General features: G+C 44.3%; 1 protein-coding gene and 1 long non-coding RNA gene across 3 annotated transcripts in view; one reads left to right on the plus strand and one right to left on the minus strand.

The window, feature by feature from the left end:
* Window positions 1-21,704, minus strand: part of ARHGAP31 (Rho GTPase activating protein 31) — a 111,185-nt gene that overhangs the window by 67,719 nt on the left and 21,762 nt on the right. The gene's annotated exons all lie outside the window — the stretch shown is intronic.
* Window positions 1,108-17,902, plus strand: LOC131825094 (uncharacterized). 2 transcript variants are annotated; one of them, XR_009351125.1, is made up of 3 exons: window positions 1,110-1,466; window positions 12,883-13,052; window positions 17,505-17,902. It is a non-coding gene; the product is annotated as an uncharacterized LOC131825094 (long non-coding RNA). The 2 variants fall into 2 exon arrangements; XR_009351124.1 differs by lacking the exon at window positions 17,505-17,902 and having other exon boundaries at window positions 1,108-1,466; window positions 12,883-13,548.

Consider the following 21,704-nt stretch of genomic DNA (forward strand, 5'->3'; position numbering starts at 1 on the left):
TCCCACTCTCTCACTGGCCCCCTACTCTGCCCCTCCTTTAGCAGGCCTTTGGAACCTCCTGGTACTCAGTAACTACTTCCTGAAGGGGTGGGCGACTGACTATGTAAATGAATGTGTCTACACCGAAGGAGCCAACTTGACTCTATAGACAATGCTCAGCAAGAGGACTGGTTTGTCATGATGGATATATCAATTATTATATATATATATATATATATATATATATATGAATAAAATTATAGAAAATTTGGGGGTATAGCTCAGTGGTAGAGCATTTGACTGCAAATTATAGAAAGTTAATTATAAAAATACATTAATATATTTTTGATTTTGGAATCCATCCAAGTATAATTTGTGATCAAGTATTTCATGGCTGCTAATACCATTGCAATCTTTTGTATGTTTGTTTTTAAATGAAAATATTGTGCTCAGACCTCCTGGGTCCCACAGGCTTTGATCCTCCTAGTTGTATTTTACATTTATTACAGTGTTTGGGGGGAGAACATATTCCCTGTGTAATTCAGGATTCAGCTGGCTTTTTGGGAAATCATCCTTGTGGGATACTCAAATCATAGCTTCTGGCTAGTCCCTGCCTTTTAAAGAACTTCACGAAAACATGCTCTGACCTTCAATTTTCTGTGAACCAGCAGTAACCAATGGTCTCTGCATAGTTCTGAGTATTCCATTGAGAAATTTATTTTTTCTTTTGATCTTGATGTACATTTGGTATTCATTTTTTTCTTGGTGTGTTTCCATTTACACACGAATGACCTCAATCTGTTTTCAGCAGAGCCCTGCTCGAGTTGGATGAAGAGGCAGGGCTTATTAACAAGAAAAGTCCTTGAAGCTGCTGGCCTAGGATAGAATTGCTTTTTCAGAGCCTATACATTTATACCACACATTCTGTCACACACACACACCGGGTCACAGGACATCAGGCTGTGGAACACAGAGGGATTTTACTTTAAGGAATATAACTTTGAATATGAAAAAGTAGAACAACTGCCATCTTAAGAAACAAGTGGCAGTAACTGGTTGGGTACAAGCTGGGATATGCAGCCTGGAATGGTTTAGATCAACATTCCAGGAGTGCCCAGGACTCCTAAGTCTGTGTCAGAAAGTGAGGAGACATCTGGAAGGGCCCTGAGAGGTAGCAGGAATGTCTTGTGCACAGACTTCTGGTGGTTATATAATACCAGCGGTGGGTTTTTCAATCAAGATATGTGCTTGGACAAACAGGAGAATACTTAAGAGAAGAACCAGGCAGAATAATAAATACGGAATTGTCTCAGACAGTCCTGGCCATCTGGTCAACAAAATTAAACCGCTTCAGAAAGTCCCTTAAAACTCCTCCTGGAAACTGTGGCCTTGGCTGTGTGCAGAAACAATATCCACCCCCACGCTGAGAATGAGGCTGAGTACCTCCATTCACGGATTTCTATCTGATCTCCACAATGGCTCCCAAGGTAAGAATTATCATTCTCATTTCCAGAGCCAGCAACTGAGTCTCAGAGAAAGGGATCCCTTGTCACATTGCACAGCCGGTAAGTGGCCCAAGCGTGGTCCGCCTCAAGTAGCTGCTGCTGACGTGGCTGATTGTTGCCAATTTTCATAGACACTAGAGCTACTCCTCTAGCCACTCAGTCGCTGAATCCTCCTGGAATTTTATATGGCATTTGAGAGCGATACCTCTAGAGACCTTTGTGGATCCCCAAATTTGGAGATACCACTAGAGCACTTAATTTATATGATAAAAATGAGAAGAGGACAAATAACCTTAGGAGATGGCGATGACTGGGGTCACCTAAGCTCTTTCGCTGGCAAAATTATTCATCTCTATAGGCCAGACCCTCAATGTGTGTCATAGACGTGTGGCTCAGCAAATTCAAAATGCCTGCGTGACGTGTATCTCACTCTGGTTTTAATTTGCATTTCTCCAGTGGCTAATGATGATGAACATCTTTTCATGTGCTTGTCCATCTGTATATCCTCTTCAATAAAACGCCTGCTCATGTCTTTGGCCTATTTTCTAATTGGATTGTCTGTTGTTGTTGTTGTTGTTGTTTTTACTGTGAAGGTTTGAAAGTCCTTTGTCAAATGTGGTTGGTTTGCAAATTTCTTCTCCCCTCTGTACCTTATTTACCTGGAAACCAGGGTCTTTTGCAGAACTTAAGTTTTTAAGTTTGATGAGGTCCAGTTAATCAATTTTTCCTTTTATGGATGCCTTTGGTGTCAAGTCTAAGAACTCTTTCCTATCCAAGATCCCAAAGATTTTATTTTTTTCCTAAAAGTTTTATAGTTTTGGGGCACCTTGGTGGCTCAGTGGGTTAAGCCTCTGCCTTCGGCTCAGGTCATGATCTCAGGGTCCTGGGATTGAGCCCCGTGTCGGGCTCTCTGCTTAGCAGGGAGCCTGCTTCCTCCTCTCTCTCTGCCTGCCTCTCTGCCTATTTGTGATCTCTGTCTGTCAAATAAATAAATAAAATCTTTTTTAAAAGTTTTATAGTTTTGTGTTTTATATATAAGTCATGACCCATTTTGAGTTAACTTTTTTAAAGATTTATTTATTTATTTGATGATGGGGAGGGATAGAGGGGAGAGGGAGAAAGAGTCTTAAGCAGACTCTACATTGAGCATAGAGCCTGATGTGGGTTGCAACCTCACAACCCTAAGATCATGACCTGAGCCAAAACTGAGAGTCAGACGCTCTCGGTTATTTTTAGATATTTTAGAATAAGCTTGCCTATGTCTACAAAAAACCTTGCAGGGATTTTGAGAAGAACTACTTTAAGCCTTTAGGACAATTTAGGGGGAAAATCACATCTTTCCTATGTTGAGTTTATAAGATCTTTTTTGATTTGTTCCTTCTCCGTTCCTGTAACTTCCACCCAAAGGAGAAAGTCATTAGCTTATGTCCCAGTTACTTGACCAGCCTTGTAACTCCACTTTGAATTGTGGTCTTCTGTTGTTCCCATTCATCTTACATATTGAGGCCAAAATAATGAACTCAAACCCTCTTCCCCCAAAATTTTGCTTGGGGGTTTCAAATGGCTTTCTATTCCAGACCCAAATCCAGGCTTACCCTCTTCTTCAGACTCCCCAAATTTCTACATTTCATTCATTTTTGATATATCCAGGTAATTCATTACTCTGTACCTTTCCCTATTCCTATAACTTAGCCAGGAATTCCTTCCACACTACTGGCTACAAACAGGCTAATCTGTTTCCATCTTTCCCTGCCAAGTCAAGCTTACTCTATGCAAAAAACATTCCCTAAATAACCTGGTTGTCTTGTACATGTTCATACACAGTACCATGTCCAGTGTCAGATCAATAAAAATAATCTGACACCCACAGAAGATCATTTTTTTTCTTAAAGATTTTATTTATTTATTTGACAGAGAGAGAGAGAGAGAGATCACAAATAGGCAGAGAGGCAGGCAGAGAGAGAGGGGGAAGCAGGCTCCCCGCCAAGAAGAGAGCCCAATGTGGGGCTCGATCAATACATGACCTGAGCAGAAGGCAGAGGCTTAACCCACTGAACCACCCAGGCACCCCCAAAGCAGATCACTTTTAATAACACCTTCCTTCGTAAAATGAAGTTATTTTTAGTAATTAGCATACAATAAATAGTGATATAGTAATAGTTATTATTTCTTATTTTGCTCTTGAGTTTTAAGTCAATCACTTAAAAAGAGAAAATATAATTACATTTTAAAAGCTAATCAAATTCAGTAAAATATTTCATGTATGAATTGAAATTCGCACTTGTAAAGTAAAAATATCAGTTTATACTGTTTATACTGTTTCACTATCTCGAGTTTTAACCACAAATTAAAAAAAACTAAATTAGTCATATAATGATTTATGTCCTGTTTCTCCCTTGTTTGCAAGCATGGTGCTATCATTATTTACTTCACATCCACTGTTTAAATGCAAGAATATGTAGCACCACGGGGGTTGGAGACACAACCTGCACCTGAAATGAGCTCAAACTATTCAAGCCAGTATGGACGGTCATTAAACTGAAGTTTCACATGGGTTGGCGGATGGCTATAGAAGTGGGAGTTCTCCAAGTCAACATCCATGTAGAATACAATGTTTGTGAAAGGATAAGTCATGAAAATGTATTAGCACACTAAATATATTTGCATATACATTATTAAAACTCAAGGTCCCCCCAAGTGTTAAAATGATTCACCATAGGATCCAGCAATTGAATTTTTAGGTATGTAAACCCCAAAGAAATAAAATCATACATCTGCACAAAAGCTTGTACATGAATGTTCATAATAGCATTATTCATAATAGCCAAAAAGAGGAAACACCCCAAAAGTCCGTTAGCTGTTGAGTAAATAAATGAACTCTCATGTATCCATACAATGGAATATTATTTGGCAACGAAAAGGAAAGAAGTACGGACACATGCTATGACATGGATGGACCCTGACAACATTTTTGAAGTGCAAGAAGCCAGGCACAAGAAGCCATGTATTGTATAATTGCACTCGTATTACATGTTCAGAAGAGGCAAATATGTCAAGATAGAAAGCAATTATTGGTTGTGTAGCACAGGAGGAGTAAGCAGAGAGGTGGGGGAATGGTTTCTTTCTCGGGTGATGAAAATGTTCTAAGATTCATTATGGTGATGATTGCCCAACTCTGAATACATTATAGGCCATCCATCTGTCTTTAATGGGTTAATTGTAGGTCAATTCTATTTCAACACAACTTTTTCTTAGAATACAATAATAAGCATAGCAATTGTTTAGAACTGAGACCAACAAAAGACTTTTGTGGGGAAGGATATTTTTATCACTGTCATTGTTAGAACTACCAGCGCATGGTGATTAAGAAAAGCAATCCCACTCTTAGTTGGTTTTATGGTTATTGGCTTCTCGGCACACAGTGCACTCCTCATTTTGGGGCACACAGGCTGGACCTCTCCCACCACTGTGCCTTGATGATACATTCCATGTATGGCTCCACCAGGGCTCACCTGGTGATTGGCTGATATAAATTGCTTATGTGAAGAAAAAAGTGTGATTTGGGGCTTAAATTTTAAACAAAGAATACTGAGGTAACAGCCCCATTTTGGGGGGGATGGAGAGCCCCTAAGAATGAAATAAAAACTTTTATATGGTTAAGTGAGTCTTCTGTAGAGAAGTTTTACTCAGATACCATGGTTTTTAAACTCAATGAACCCAAGGCCCTAGATTCCTTGTACCCCTGACCAACACAGAGCCCCTTATACTGACTGATGAACTGTTACCGATCCATCGATAAGTGTCTGTGGCTCTTTCCAACCCCCAAAGCAGTAAGAGCCCCTATTCCCATACCTGTGGAGACACTATCCCGGAGATTACCTCTCCCTCCAGCCAGGGCCCAATGCCCCTGCTCCTCAGAGTCCAGCCCTCCACTGTGGCATGGCTGCCTCATAGGTCTCTTCTCCTGAGACCCCAAATCTCAGTAAGAGCCTACGTGTTCTCCTCCCTCCACATACTTCTGCATCCCTCCTCCCCTCACTCACAGGGTCACCTGCTCTGTCTAAGGATGGCACATTTCCCCAGAGATTCCCAGGCCCGCCCTGGCATGGTCACCCCTCTTCCCACTACCTTCCCTGGTTAGAGGGAGTTGTTGTCTCTACTTAGAGTTCTTGGAAACCTAACTTGCCTCCTGGCAATGTCATAAGTGGCAGTCCATTCCTCTAGTACTTCAAGGGCTAATTTTAAAGGAGTTTTATGTGTAATATTTCCCGTGATTCTTATAATTTTTTGCAATTGAGCATTTTGTAGGTATTTTATTTTCTCAAATTTTAAAAAGATTTATTTATTTATTTGAGAGAGAGAGAGGAGAGAGAGAGACAGCAAAAGTGTGGAGCCTGACGTGGGGTTCCATCTCACAACACTGCGATCATAACCTGAGCCAAAATCAAGAGTCGGCCTACTGACTGAGCCATCCAGGCACCCCTATTTTCTCAGTTTTGATGATAAAACTGAGGCTCAGAGAGGCTAAGTAGCTTGCCTGAAGTGACCCAGCCGACAAATGAAAGAACTATGATAGAAACCTATGGTTTCTGCTTCCTCTTCCAGTTCAGTATTACGTAGAGGAGTAAACCACAATGAAATTATAGTCTGCATAGATTTTTGGTGGTTGGTCTTGGAACCTAATCACATTTTAGACTTTTTTTTTTCCATGGGAAAATGCATTTTGAATTCCAAATGATCAATGTACAAGTCTTTCTCTAGAGCCAAACTCATTTTTAATTTGGGGGCTGTCTCTGTCATCTCTCCACCAAATGTGTTACATTTATGGGTTTCATCATTACACTGATCAAGACACAAAGGATGAAAAACAAAGGCTTTGGGGTCAGGCTTGGGCTTACCACTTACTAGATGTGACCTCAAGCAGATGATTTAAACTTTTTGAACTTCGGTCTCCTCCTCCATAAAAGAGGGGCAAGGTTATACATGGAGGAATATTGTAAGAATTAAATGAATAAGGCATGCATGTAAAGCGTCCATGGTGGGGCAATGCTTAGTGCAAAGTCCATCCTGGTAGCTGGGCAGTGTTTTTCTAACAGTAAAGTCAGGCTGATTACACCCCAGATTATATCCCCACTGGCCAGGGATGGTCCTTGTTTATCCTCCCGTGCGGGTGATTATTACTATCATCCCTTCCACTCTTCTGGTGCCCCAGTATGGATGAGAACGGATAAATCACCCCCCAGCAGACTGGCTGGCAGGGCCCAGGAGCGGGAACTTGAGGGGACAACACAGTTCTAAGGTCGCAACTCCCTCATCATAGGAAAATCTGGCCTTTGTTAAGTAAGAGTGCACCACCGTGGGGCTGAGAGCTACCCTTTGGATGTTTCCAGAAGCTGAGTCTGGGTTCCACTAAGGGTCTGAAACCAGGAGGAGAGCTTGCAGGGATTAGGGAGTCCAGCCAAAGGAATCAACAGTCATGCAAGTGTCTGGGCAGCCAGCAGCCATGCCAAGGAGTCAGGCCACAGGGGCAGGGCAGGAGCTGGGGAGGGGGCATTATGGCAAGCCCCACAGGAGGTGAGGATGAGCCAGGAGACAAGGGAAACCAGGAAGGGAGCTCAGTAAAGCACCAGAAGGGACTCCCTGTGTGTGGGAAGGGATGCTGGGCATCGGCCACCCTGGCAGGACCTGGTTCCACTCTCCCTCGTCTTTAAAGGGGCTAAGGCACGGTCCAGGGCGCATGTGGGCGGCACCCTCCCTCCGTCACACTTGCATCGGGGTTAATCAATGACTCTGAGAAGGCTGCCCATGACAACAGGGACCAAACACAGGGAGGGTGGAGCCACTCCCACCTCCTGAGGCAAATGTTTCCTCCACCCGCCTGCATCACTTCTCCACATTGAAGAAACAGAACGGGCAGCTTATTACAATGTAACCTGAATCCTTCTCACAAAGTGACTGTCGAAAAAACCTCATGGATGAGGTTGAAATGATTGAAAGCCCTACTAACCCAAAGGTTGGCTGGCAAAAAGAAATAACAGGGCAGGAGTCAGAACAAGGTTCTATCCTGGTTCTGCCTCCTTCCGACTCTGAATCTGGAGCGAGGTCCTCTCACCTTCCTGAGCTCATTTTTTTCAACTGTCAATGATGAAAACAGTTGTAAACATAGAAAGCATGGGTATGCCAGCATTACAAACACAGTGGAGCACCACCAAATACACAAATACATATAAGCTGGACAATATCCAATATAAAAATAAAGTAGCAGCATTTTATAAAACAAACACTTTGGATGCCTCGGTGGCTCCATGGGTTAAGCTTTTGCCTTTGTTTGGCTCAGGTCATGATCTCGGGGTCCTGGGATCGAGCCCTGCATTGGGCTCTCTGCTTGGTGGGGAGCCATCTCCCCCACCCCTCTGCCTGCCGCTCTGATTATTTGTGATCTCTCTGTCAAATAAATAAATAAAATCTTAAAAAAAAAACCATAGAAAAAAAAAACAAAACAGTTATCGTTTGTATTAAGAAAAAAAGCTCAGGGCACCTGGCTGGCTCAGTCTGCAGAACATGTAACTCTTGATCTCAGAGTTGTGAGTTCAAGCCCCACACCGAGCGTGGAGCCTACTTTTAAACAAATTATAAAGAAAAAAGAAAAAAGCTCAGGAAAATAACATTGTATTTTTAAAAATATGTAGGTGGGGTGCCTGGGTGGCTCAGCTGCTTAAGCGTGACCCTTGATCTCAACTCAGGTCTTCATCTCAGGAATATGAGTTCAAGCCCCACACTGGGCTCCATGCCTGGATCCTACTTAAAAAAATATATAGCTGTGGTGAATGTAGCAAACACATTCTAGTATATTAGAATCACTTCAAACACTACAGAAATGCTCCTTTTACATGCTCCTTGAATATGTTAGTGGAGTTGCTAACCTCATCTCCCTCTAGAAACATACAAAAGATAATATAAATAATCCTCCCAAAATGTTGGGATAGATAGAGGGATGACAGGCCCACACTGGCATATTGATATTAATGGAAATTCAGCTTTCCCTTTTGAAAAAGGAAGAGTAATCTTTGCTTTCTAATGAACACTCCTGGTCTGAACCAGAATGCTGGGCTGTTTTCCACCAGTATTCCCAACATATGGAACAAACGGCATCTTTGCTTCCATGTGAGGTACTCATGCTCTCTGAGCCACAGGGCTCTCACCTGGAGAATGAAGATGGCAGTTGCTGGGAAGACCAAATTAAAACACACCTGCCAGGGCGCCTGGGTGGCTCAGTGGTTTAAGCTGCTGCCTTCGGCTCAGGTCATGATCTCAGGTCCTGGGATTGAGTCCCACATGGGGCTCTCTGCTCAGCAGGGGGCCTGCTTCCCTTCCTCTCTCTCTGCCTGCCTCTCTGCCTACTTGTGATCTCTCTCTGTCAAATAAATAAATAAAATCTTTAAAAATAAACAAACAAAATAAAAAACCACACCTGCCATATTGTCAGTAGCTGTGACTGGTGGATGGCAGCGAGTAGGGAGGCAAGGCAGCCAAGAAAGCAAACCCGGCCCAAGCCTCGTGCATGTGAGGGGAGGATCTGGCACTCAGGCGATTCATCTTAAAATATAGGGACTCTGGAAGGGTGAAGAAAAGGCCAGAGGGCCTGAACACTACCTCATTTGGAGAATGGTTGAAGAAGCCCGGGTGTTTAACCTGGAAAAGAGAAGTCTTAGGACAAAGTGAGACTGTTCTCCAATACTTGAAGGGTTTCATGAGGACCCAGGTGAAGACATATTCTTTGTGTCTCTAGAAAGCAAACCAGGACCCAGAGATAGAAATGACAGACGCACCAGTTGGTTCAATAGCAGAAAAGTCTCTCCACCCAGGGGAGCTTTTCACCTCAGTTATGTCATGGCAGGCCATTCCCCAGGTCCAGGATGCCTGCCCTGGGCTAGACCAAGAGTATCTGCCCTGTGAGGTCACTTTTGAGTCAACAGAAGCCCTGTTTTAACACAGCTCCATTTGTAAGATTCTGTTACCATTTTCTGTTCATAGTTTATATGATTAAATCAATTTTTATAAATCTCAAGTTCTTCAAAATGGTTCCTCAAGGTGATTCTCCTGGGGCATATGAAGACCCAGAGGAAATAGTGACTATGTTTTACCATTAGATTCAGAATGCTTTTTGATGATTTTCATTCCAGTCTAGAATTAATCATTAGTTACTAGAATTTCCAGGCACTATACACACACCTTCCCGACTCCCCCTCCCACCCTCGAAATCCAACCTGGAATCAAAGACTCCTATGGATTAGTGCTTGGTCCAAAAGTTGAAGTATTTTTTAATTTGAAGTCTAAAAAGGTTAATATTGGGGGTGCCTGGGAGGCTCAGTGGGTTAAGCCTCTGCCTTCAGCTCAGGTCATAATCTCAGGGTCCTGGGATCGAGCCCGGCATCGGGCTCTCTGCTCAGCATGTAGTCTGCTTCCTCCTCTCTCTCTGCCTGCCTCTCTGCCTACTTGTGATCTCTCTCTGTCAAATTAAAAAAAAAAAAAAAAAAAAAAAAAAAAAAGGTTAATATTGCTTTCCTTAACCCTTTCCATTTTTTTCTTTTCTCTCAAATCATTCTAAAGTTCAGAATGGATTTGTGTAGGAATATGACACATATACAGGTAGAAAGAAACAAAGAGCTTATTTTGATCCTCTTTTTCCTCTAAAGAAAGCCATAGATATTGCATTATCTATCTTGTCTCAAGCGCGGAACGGCACAGAAATGTGACTCAGGGCTCAAACAACATTAATTATTCAGCATGAGGACCTTGGGAGTAATGGAGTTATGGGGACTCCAAGGTCCTGGCCAAGCCCCCCTTGAACTCATCAGACCAAGGGCAAGACCATGAGAAGTGGACGTTTGAAACAAATCAGCAGTTTCAGAGTAGCACCCAATGACATTTTAATCTGAAAAATTATAAACAACCTCACTCCCACCAGCAGCCCTGCCATCTCCTGAGGAATGTGCAGTGTGGCAGATCTGAAGGAGCTATTGATAAGCAGCGTGGCTTTCAATGCCCTGCTGAGGAGAGAGTTTGACAGCGAAAAGACGACGCTTGCAGCTTCCAAAGGCACACACTTTATAAATAAATTGCGCATACAAGGCGTAGGTCTGTTTCTGAGCCTGGAATGTACACCACACAGCCCATTTAAAAGCATCTCAAAGCCCATTTAGTAATGGCTTCTCCTAAGCGCTGTGGGGTGAGGGATAAAGAGATAAAGGAGGCAAAGCCTCTCGCCACAGAACTGTGACATGCCCTCGCTTCCAGCCCACCTCCCTCTTCCTCACCGGACAGATGAAGAAGCTGGGATTCCAAGAAGAGAGGTGACCTGCTTTAGGGTTGTCAGAAAGGTAGGCCTAGGGCTTAGGTTTCTTGATTCTAAAACTAGAGTTTATTATGTGATGGTAGAAAGAAAATTTCCACACAGTCGATCACAGAACAATTCTAAAAAATGGGCAAAGCCACTGGGGGCCGGGAGCCCTGGTTTTTATCCCAGCAAAGGAAGGCACATTGTGTCCCATTTTGGGGGGCACTGTAACAAAAACCATGGGGCCCTGATACTGGGTCACGGAACAGTCATGCCTCTGGCATGGAATGCAAGATGGCTGGTTGTTCCTATGAACCAGCTGCTGGCACCAGCCTGCTTGCAAAGCAAAGAAAGAGCTAGCCACGCCATGCTCCCTCTCTTGTGCAAGCCCTGGGTTCTCTGTAACTACTGTGGAGATCTCTTAAGTCCCTGAAGAGTCAAATGGGAAGATCCCGAAACCCCATCTCCTACATTTCCCCAGTGTGTAGCTCTTGCCTTTCAGCCTGGTTTGGTCCCTTCCTGATGGCTTGGACCACAGTATTAATGGGGGGATTAGATCACTTCAAACAAGCAGTCAATTCAATGGAAGTATCGACCACACCGGTGGGTTTTATGAAGCAGTTGACTGAGTCGCGGATACCAGGGCAAGAGCCCCTTCACTCAAGACACAGCCTCATTCTCCTTCCATGTGACTTCCTCAGTGTCTCTGTTTGTTTACCCAGACAGGGTCTTCATTTACCCGCTCCTCAGCACAAGGGAAGACCCACACAATGAGGCTTGGCTAACACTGCGGCAGGGACAGTGCGGATGCGGTCTCTCCATGCACTCCTGGTTCAGTCACAGAACAGTCCGTCCTTTCACTGGCCACTGTGGAATGAGCGAGAGCTCTGTGAGCAGGCACGCAGGGCATCCTCTGTCTGAGGGCCAAGTCCTGTTTCCAAGTTCCCCGCTGTAACCGTGGAGACGCTGCAGGGGGTGGGCAGGCCCTATGAGGGCCCTTTGTCTGTCCCTGGAGACTCTCTAGCAGGAGGGTGTGGGCAGCTGGGTTCTGGGTCTGGCCAGGAAGGAGGGAAAAGAACTGGAAAGAGGGCCCAGAACTGCAGGCCCCCAAACCAAGGACCCAGGCCAGGGCGGATCCTCTGTAATAACCTCTCCAGGTTTTCTAGCACCCTTCAACACCTCTTGAAGGTTTCCTTTCGGCGGCTCCCACTCCCACAGGCTGCAAGGGTTTTGCACAGGACCTGGGGCCTCGGGTGTGGATGTGGCACACTGCACGTGACTTGACACAGGCAGTGTTGATGTGTGATGGAGATGAGCAGTAGAGAGAGAGGAGCTTGGTGACCATATGCCACCATGATCTAAGAGGCAGCGATACAATAGGATCCACCATGGTCTCTGCCTCAGGGTAGACTCGGCACACTGGACTCACTTAGATCCTCAGACCCTTGCCATAGGGTTTCCAGGTTCCTTCCAAGGTATGTGAGGTAACAATATGATCATGTCATTAAGTCCCATCATGGGTGATTTAATTATCCACTAGATATTTCTTGGAATAATAATGATGATTAGTCTTTTCCTAGTAGCTATCATTTAAAGCATCTATGAGGGCCCCCTGGGTGGCTCCACTGGTTAAGCATCCAACTCTTGATCTCAGCTCAGGTCTTGATCTCAGCTCAGGTCTTGATCTCAGGGTCATGAGTTCAAGCCCGCACTGGGTTCCTTGCTGGGTGTGGAATCTGGCATTTAAAAAATAGCATCTGTGATATGTCAGACATCTACTTGAATGATTTTGTTTCTTCCCCTTAACAATCTTGGAAAATGGGTGATTAGTATTCTCTTGAATAAGTGAGGGCACAGAGGTTCAGAGGTGAAGACTGCCCAACTGGGAAGGGGCAGAAGTGGCTTTCAAATCTAGGTTCGTCTGACCCCAAAGCTTGTATCTTTATAAATCCAGATGAGAAAGTAGTAAGCAAACACTGCATTCAATTTTTAAAGTATTTTATAATTTCTTAGTTGCCATATAATGTGCATTCAATTTTGAGTATCATTTTCCTCTCCAAGGGGACAAGTCATTGTCCTGCTGATTATACCTGACAAGAAGCCCACTATGGCCAAAGTATGATGTGGCTGACAAGGACACTGAACTGCCGCAGGCTGCATTACCAGAAGTATGGTGTCCAGAAAGAGGAAGGAGAACACCACTCTACAATCCTCAGTCGACACCTGGAACGGTAAGTTCCATCCTTGGAAAAACAGTTTAAAAGGAGGACAAGCAGACTGAGCCACATTCAGAAGAGTCTGATCCTGAAAGCAATTGCACCTAAACAATGTCCTCTGCAGAAAAACTGAGCAACTGAGGTTATTGGGCTTGGAGAAGAGTGAAGTTTCTGGTGCCATGTAGAAGTTGGGGTGTGTGGTGAGGAGACGGGATATAGTGGGTATCCCTGAAGTTTGAAATGGCTGTCTAGAGGAAGAAAGCAGTTCTTCAATGTGATAATGAATAGCTCTATTCACTTATAAGACTGGCATAAGGATGTTGCTAACTGTCAACAGAAAGAAAAACTTTGCAGTATGTGGAAACCGTTCATAGATGGAAGTCTGCTTTGTGAGGTAGTGGGTTTCTTGTCTCCAGGAGATAGAGTACAGTCAAGCATTAGGACTCCGTGACTGTTAAAGTCCCTTCTGACCCCAAATCCCACAATTCATCAATAAATTCACAATCATGAATGTCCTCTCAGATTCTGTATTTCTTCCTCCTAATATCTCATTTGCATTTAATCTGTTATGCTTGGTAAACTTTACTTTTTCCCTTCACTAGAATCAATGATATCTTAAAATATTTTGATATTAAGTTAATTATTGATGGCTTTATGCGATTTCCTTGAGGAAATTTTTAGACACTTGATCTTTCTGATCAGCCATACATTTGTCCTAGATTTCCAATATGGGATATTTAACAAATCTCTTATCCATCGGGGTGGAAAATTTATTTTTATGAACACATTATTCCAAATTTTCCTACCTAGTGACCAAATACTGTCATCATTTCCTTTTCCAAATGGAACAGTAGCAAAAGTAATTCCTTTGCTTTCTTATAGCCCTGAATAACGAATTTACGTGCATTGGCAATAGTACTGTGTATGCATTCAATTCAGTTAATTAATTAATTCATTCAGTAAACATTTGTGGAGTGTCCAATATTGTTCTAGGCACTGGGGAAACAGTGAGTAACACAAACAAAATTCTCTGCTCCTGTGGAGCTGCCTTTTAATGGAGGAGACAATAAGCAAGATAAGAAAGTAAATATATACAAGATAAACAAAATACATACTAGATGGTGACCCTTACTAAAGAGAAGAAGAAAGCAGGGAGAAGTGTGTGGGAGGGTGGGGGAAAGAAAGAGGATGTTTCCATTTAAACAGCTGATCAAGTCCCTTTACATTTGATTTAAGTGATGGGAGCCCCACTAAGAAGGTAACAGTTCAATTTAAAGTCTCAAAGGAAGTAAGTGAGCAAAGTAAGTATCTATCAGAACATTCCAGGCAGAGGGCGTATCACGTGCAAAGGCAAAACCTTAGTCAGTGCAAAATCAGCTGAGTGGTGAGCATCACGTATGACAAAAAGAAGTAAAACACAGGTATGTGTACACAGGATCTTGAGGGGAAAGGAACATATCCGTCTGCGAGACAGTAGGCAGTCAACTACCACGTGGTAAGTAGCATAGATCAGATCACTGAAAGTTTTCTGTTTAGTTATACTGCAACAGCCATTGCTCCCCAGAATACACCTTGCATGTTCCCAGCTGTAGGCCACCTGTAGGCCACAATGCCAGAATGTTCTACTCATACTTCTGCTTTAGATCTTTTTTAAAAAAGATTTTATTTATTGATTGATTTGTTTGTTTATTTAGAACACTCACACCAGGGGGAGGGGCAGAGAGAAAGGGAGGTAGAGAATCTCATGCTGACTTCAGCGCTGAGGGTAGAGTCCAACCGGGGGCTTGATCCCAGGACCCTGAGATCATGACCTGAGCCGAAATCTAGTCAGACACTGAATGCACTGAGCCACTCAGGCACCCCTGTATTAGATCTTGTGCCACCTTCCAAGCCATGGCCAAACATGTCCTCCTTCATGGGGCTCTTCCTGACTAGCACCCATCTGAACTCAAACACTAGCATGTCTCCCTCTCAACCTACTGAATCAGAACTCACATCTTAACAAGATCCATAGGTGATCCATGGGCCCACCAAAGTTCAAGGATCTCATCTTAAGGCCACTCCTCTTCAAATGTGGCTGCACATTGTGAAACCCCCTGGGAGCTTTTAAAAAGTACCAATGCCTAGTTCCACCTTCAGAGAATCTGATTTAATCAGCATTTGGTGATTGCTGGGCAGTGAGACTTTTGAAAACTGCCCAGATGATTCTAATATGCAGCAAAGTTTGAACATCAGGGCTAGCTTCTCTTTCGTTTCTAATTCCTCTCCCCACCATTTTTTCCCTAATTGGCAAAGAGCCTGCCCTCCAGCCTGTTCATTTTTTCTTAGAGGTAAGAATCAGGAGAAGAGGCTTCCCTCCACCCTTTGTCTCCTGACTCCGGGGCTCTGGGCTTGGCCTCACTGATTCCTTTATAGGTATGGAGACTGAAAGTAGGAAGGAGTCAGCAGATCAGTGGGAGAAAGAAAGCGGAAGTCGTCCCCCCCCCCCCCCCCCCCCCGGCATCATGGCCTTACAGTGGGCGCCTTGGGCCAGACTCTTAAAATACCTTCTCTGTAAACAGGGAACAACAGTATCTCTCCAGTGCGCCTTGTGGAGTCACAGGGGGCTTGGGGAAGATCCACAGAAGTCATCCGTGGAAGTGCTTTTTTAAAATAGTAGACTATAATGTACATGAAAGCTGCCATGGCTTCCTATCCAATAGTCCTAGAATACTCATTCCCAATTTTAAAAATCTGCTTTCCCCTATTTCTCAAGTCTAAGCAAGCATGTTAAGTGAAATTTTATCTTAGTGTCCAAAAGGGAGGAATACGCCTGTGTGGTATCTGTACGAACGTGGGCAGGTGATTCAAGTTATACTTCACTGCACTACTGGTCACCAGAAGGAAGTGACCCTGTAACTTGAGGAGACTTTGATTAACACCAAACATCCTGTGATTGTTCAATAAGCATTTAAGACGGTACCATGGTAAGACCACACTATGTCCCTACTGAAGTAAGGAGTGCTATGTATCTCTTACCCACAGAACCTAATCTTCACCTTTTAAGGAAAAGTACAGCACCTTCATTTAGCTGTTCTGCTGATCTGCAAACTGAAAGACCAAAAAAACCTGGCTCATTCAAAAATAGGTTCTTCGTTTTACTAAAAGGTATAGTCCCTTAAAAGTCATGGTAAAAGCTAAATGCCAGAAGTTAAAACTAGATACAACCGTACTACCTTTATCTAGAGTAAGCACGAGATGTTGAGTGAGTACAGAAAGGCCCCTCTGGCCAAATATATTTTCCCCACATCTCTCTAGAAATTCTTTGAGGTTCTCATTGCAGCAGTTTCTTTAAATGTATACAAATGCCCTTGGGAAGGGCCACAAGGTTTTTTAAAAGTAATCTCCACACCCAAGATGGGTCTCAAACTCACAACCCTGAGATCGAGTCGCAGGCTCTACTGACTGAACCAGTCAGATGGCCTTGTAATTCAGTTTTTAAAAGATTTTGAAGAACTCACATGGGGTTCCTAATTTTTTCTTTTTCTGAGAGAAGACATCAACTTACAAACTATCATCATTTCATAATAGAATGGACAGTTCAAAATAAAGTCAGGAAGAACTTGGGACGCCTGGGTGGCTCAGTTGGTTGGACGACTGCCTTCGGCTCAGGTCATGATCCCGGAGTCCCGGGATCGAGTCCCGCATCAGGCTCCCAACTCCACGGGGAGTCTGCTTCTCCCTCTGACCTTCTCCTCGCTCATGCTCTCTCTCACTGTCTCTCTCTCAAGTAAATAAATAAAATACTTTAAAAAAAAAAAAAGTCAGGAAGAACATAATCTCAGAATAAAGTACTGTTTTTTTCCAAAGGGAGTTGTTGTTGTTGTTGTTTAGATTTTGTTTATGTTAGAGAGAGCACAAATGCGGTGGGGGCAAAGGGAGAGAGAGAGAATCTCAAGCAGGCACTGCACTGAGCGTGGAACCCTACGCTGGACTCAATCTTACAACTCTAAGCTCATGACCTGAGCCAAAATCAAGAGTCGGAGGCTTAACCAACTGAGCCATGCAGGTACCCCAGTACTGATCTTTTCAAGACAGGATCGTTGTAATCTTAAAACTGTGATGATTATGTACAAACATATTACACAATCTGTCCCACTTTTTCCATGGCTCTCCATTTGTGAGCTGCGTCCTAGACAGCCAGGAGGATGCAAAGTGAATCAAGAATGCTGATGTCCTGGAGATGGCTGGGGGCTACAGAAGACGGTACATTCTAAAAAAGGGGAAAGAGAGAAGAGAGGAACACACTACAGCAGTAACTTGACCTAGGATCATCTACAGTTATAGACAACGGAGCCCAACCGTGTTGGACCTGAAGGGAACTGCTTCCCTTGGTTATAAAGCAGGAGCCTGACATGTGAACCTGAGGAAAGCAAGCACATAGTGGCAGAGGGTCCCTGGGGCTAACTTTTCTTTTTCATTCACAAGTGTAACCTGTGTCTCGCTGAGGATCCACCTCTCCATTCCCTGGAGGAAAGAGTAAGAATGAAGGAAAGGAAATGTGAAAACTGTTAACAACGGGAAACACAAGCTGGAATATAACTAAGATGCAAGAAAGGAAGAAGAAAAGGAACTCACAACTAAGCTGAAAACTTTCACAATGAAACGAATCCCTCCTTTTGCGAGTAAGGATATGAGCCACAGAAGTGATGTGAACATTTTCTGTTAAAGATGAGCTCATCTTGCCTAAGAACCTGAAGCTCACGGATCTGCCCAAGACCATCCAGCCCCAAATGGTAAAGTGAAGCTTGCACCAGCCCCCCATGGGTGTTTCCACGGCTTCCCGCTCTCCATCATGTGAGGCAGTTAAAACAATTTTCCCAAAGTTTTGATGTAGCCTCTGCCTCTTCTTTTCCTGTTATCAGTCGGGTTGCCCTTCTTCCTGAATGTGGTTAAAAGACAAACAGACCCCCTGCTGGCAGTCCTGAGCGCCCCTCCTCCGCGCGTTCTCGCTCAGGGCTGGCTGGGTCTGCACCTTGGCCCGGGAGGGTGAAGATGCCGCCCTACCCCGGGTGCCTCGCACCCCGAGCTGCTGCGGGAGCCAGCGCTTCGGTGGCCCCTGGGGATTCCCCAGGCCCGAGACCGCTGCGGGAGCGGGGACGGTGGGGCGCTGCCGGGCTCCGGGTGACTCAGACCCGTAGAGGCGTTCCGGGAAGCCGGCGGGAGGCGCGCGGGGGCGCAGGGCTTTCCCGCAGCCGCAGGGTGTCGGGTTCCAGACGCTGAAATGGGGATCAGAAACCCGTGGGCGGAGTGGCCCAGGAGGAAGCCGAGCCGTAGGGAGCAGAAGCAAGCGCCTCGGTTCCTTTTGAGAGGGATCGGAGGGAACATGGCCTTGACCTAATGAAAGCCTTAGATGTCGCCCCTAGAGGACTGCACGCGGGCAGTGCGCATTCGGGTGGGTGGGCCGGGGGCCCCTTTGGGAGGATCCCAGGCCCCCCGCTGGGAAGTGGGGGGGCAGAGGGCGGAGGGGTGGGAGGCCGGAAGTGGCAGGGTGTCGCGGGACCTCGCCACCTGGGTCCTGTTCTCGTCGGCGCCCCACATGGAGCCAGGCGCAGGGTCGGACGTGGACCCAGGGCAGCAAGCAAATGACAGAGATGCAGGCTGAAGAAGGCCGGACCCGAGCCAAGAGGGCTTTGAGGGAACTGCAAAAGTGAGGGCTCCCCAAGAACCTCCGCCCACCTCCCCTTCCAGCCTGTCCTTCCCAGACTAGCCGGTTCTCCATCAGAGATTCCTTTGTTTTCAACGTTGGCCTCTCAGCCCTGTGGTGGGAGGCTGGGGAGGAAGAAGGTTGAGCGGAGACAGTGGGTGGGAGGTCCGGGAGCTGACCACTGGGGTAAGCTGCAGGAGAGCACAAGGGGGACATCCAGACAAACCACATCTGAACACAAGCTGCCGACAATGAGAAAAGGTGCCTGAGAAAAGGTGCCGTGAGGGGTAATGGAGTGCAAAGCTCAACCCCCAGGCAAGACAAAATATAAATCTTGGCTCTAAAAAAAGATAGAAGGTGGTGCAAGGTTGTCTCTGTAAATTAGGCACTTTAAATGCATAATCTTCGTTTTCATTTATCTTTGTAAGATAAATGCTATTATCCCATTCCAGAAACAAGGGGGAAAATCAGAAAGTTAAAATTTCAGTCTCAGGTTCCAGCTCCCTAAAGCCAGTCCCCCAAAGCCCCTGTGCCAAGGTCCTCTTCTTATATTATGAATTAATCACCACCACTCCCTTTTATTCTTTTTTTTTTTTAAGTTTTTTTTTTTTTTCTTTACTTATTAGAGAGAAAGTGCGTGCCTGCCGGTGCACAAGCAAGGGCAAGGGCAGAGGGAGAGGGAGAAGCAGATTCCTTGAAGAGCAGGAAGCCCAACGTGGGGCTCAACCCATGACCCTGAGATCAGGACCTGAGCTGAAGGCAGACATGTAATCGCTTAATCAACCGAGCCACCTAGGCACCCCTACTCCCTTTTTATTCCTATGTAGTTTTGAGTTACTTCACTCCCAGTCAAAAAAGTCCTAATAATACACCTTTTAATCCAGTCACTATACTTCTGGACATCATTTTTTTTTTTTAAAGATTTATTTATTTATTTGAGAGAGAATGAGCGCGCACAGTGGGGAGGGGCAGAGGGAAAGAATCTTCAAGCAGACTCTCTGCTGAGCAGGGAGCTCAAAGCAAGACTTGATCTCAAGACCCTGAGATCATGATCTGACCTGAAACTAAGAGTCCAAGGCTAAACCGACTAAGCCACCCAGCTGGCCCTCTGGGAATCTATTCTAAAGAAATACATAAGAGGCATATATATAAAAATACACACACACACATACATGCATACATACACACAATGTAATCACAACCACATGGAAAATATACATAGGAAAAAACCCTGAAAATAAATTACATCTTTTTTTTCCTAAAATGCTTATATATTTCCCATTTTTTCTACAATGTGGATAAGCATGTATTATTAGTTAAAATATTTATTTCAGGGGCACCCGGGTGGCTCAGTGGGTTAAGGCCTCTGCCTTCGGCTCAGGTCATGATCCCAGGGTCCTGGGATCGAGCCCCACGTAGGGCTCTCTGCTCCACAGGGAACCTGCTTTCTCCCCTCTCTCTGCCTGCCTCTCTGCCTACTTGTGATTTCTCTCTCTCTGTCAAATAAATAAAATCTTTAAAAGATTTAAAAGATATGTGGAAGTTAGAGGGATGGGGCAATTTATATACATCCAAGATATCACCAAAAGGGAAGAGCATGCTTCACTGGGCCAAAGCAGGGGCCAAAAATCTGAGCTTTAGAATACATAAAAAGGAAATGACGAGCTCACAGCTGATTCCTGATTGGCAAGGACATGGGGATTCATGGGCAGAAGGGACCAAATTGGAATGGAACTCTTTTTTTTTTTTTTAAAGATTTTATTTATTTTATTTGACAGACAGAGATTATAAGTAGGCAGAGAGGCAGGCAGAGAGAGAGGAGAAAGCAGGCTCCCTGCTGAGCAAAGAGCCCGATGCGGATCCCAGGACCCTGGGATCATGACTGAGTCGAAGGCAGAGGCTTTAACCCACTGAGCCACCCAGGCGCCCCTGGAATGGAACTCTTAATAGCAAAGGAAAGAATACATTTATAACGATGATTACTTAGGAAAGGAAGTAAAGGACTAAAAGGTAGGGTCATGATGTCATGAAAAGTTTATTTACAATAAATGTATTTATCAGAAGAATATTTTCTAATCATGAAGATTAGATATGCAGAATGAACTTAAGTTGTTTATGTTTTGCCCAAGATTGTTTGAAACCAGTATGGTATTTTGTATCTCAACCCACGTAGATGATAATTATGCTCATTTTGGGTTAGAAAATACCTAACAACGAAATGCCCCTTATTTGGGGCCCATAACTTTTCCATGAGGACGGAAGGGGAGAAAATCAAGAAAGCCACATGTTTACATGTGTGTGTTTCTGGAGATCTTATGCAGCAGCAGGAAAATATGCACCAATTAACAAAAGCAGGTTTCTTGGGTTTGACAACTTCGAGTCTTGTGTAAGGACCTAGTAGAATGAAGAATATTGCTGTATTCTTCAAGCTATCTAATACTAGATGGGGTATGAAAATCACACATGGAACATAAACTATGTTGAGAACCTATGTTATGGTAGAAGGCAAAATTCTTGTTCTGGGATTGAAATCCAGGATTCTCTGGATGGTCAACAAACCACATACAAAAAGCTCCCTGTTCGGGCAGGGAGCCTGCTTCTCTCTCTGCCTTTGCCTGTGTGTGCGCTCTCTCTCTCTCTTTCTCTCTCTCCCCCCACACCTCCCACAAATAAATAAATGAATGAATAAAATATTTTTTAAAAAAATTAAAGGGTACTAGAGCCAGGAGATGGGATGTTTTGGGCACTAAGACAATGTTAGGATTTCTACAAATACTTATTAATTAAATAAAGAAATAAAGAGCACAGTGTGTTGTTGGATATAACTTTCTACCAGTGCCTAGATGGAAGGTGGGAGCCCATCCTGCTCCATATCCTGTAAGATACCCTGTAACTCACGGAATGCAGTGAAATGTTATCTTCTTGAAGTGTCTTATGCTACAATGTGCAGTGAATTCTCAATACCTCCCATCAAAATCAAA

The sequence above is a fragment of the Mustela lutreola genome, chromosome 2 (assembly GCF_030435805.1).
Source record: "Mustela lutreola isolate mMusLut2 chromosome 2, mMusLut2.pri, whole genome shotgun sequence".
Classification (NCBI taxonomy): domain Eukaryota; kingdom Metazoa; phylum Chordata; class Mammalia; order Carnivora; family Mustelidae; genus Mustela; species Mustela lutreola.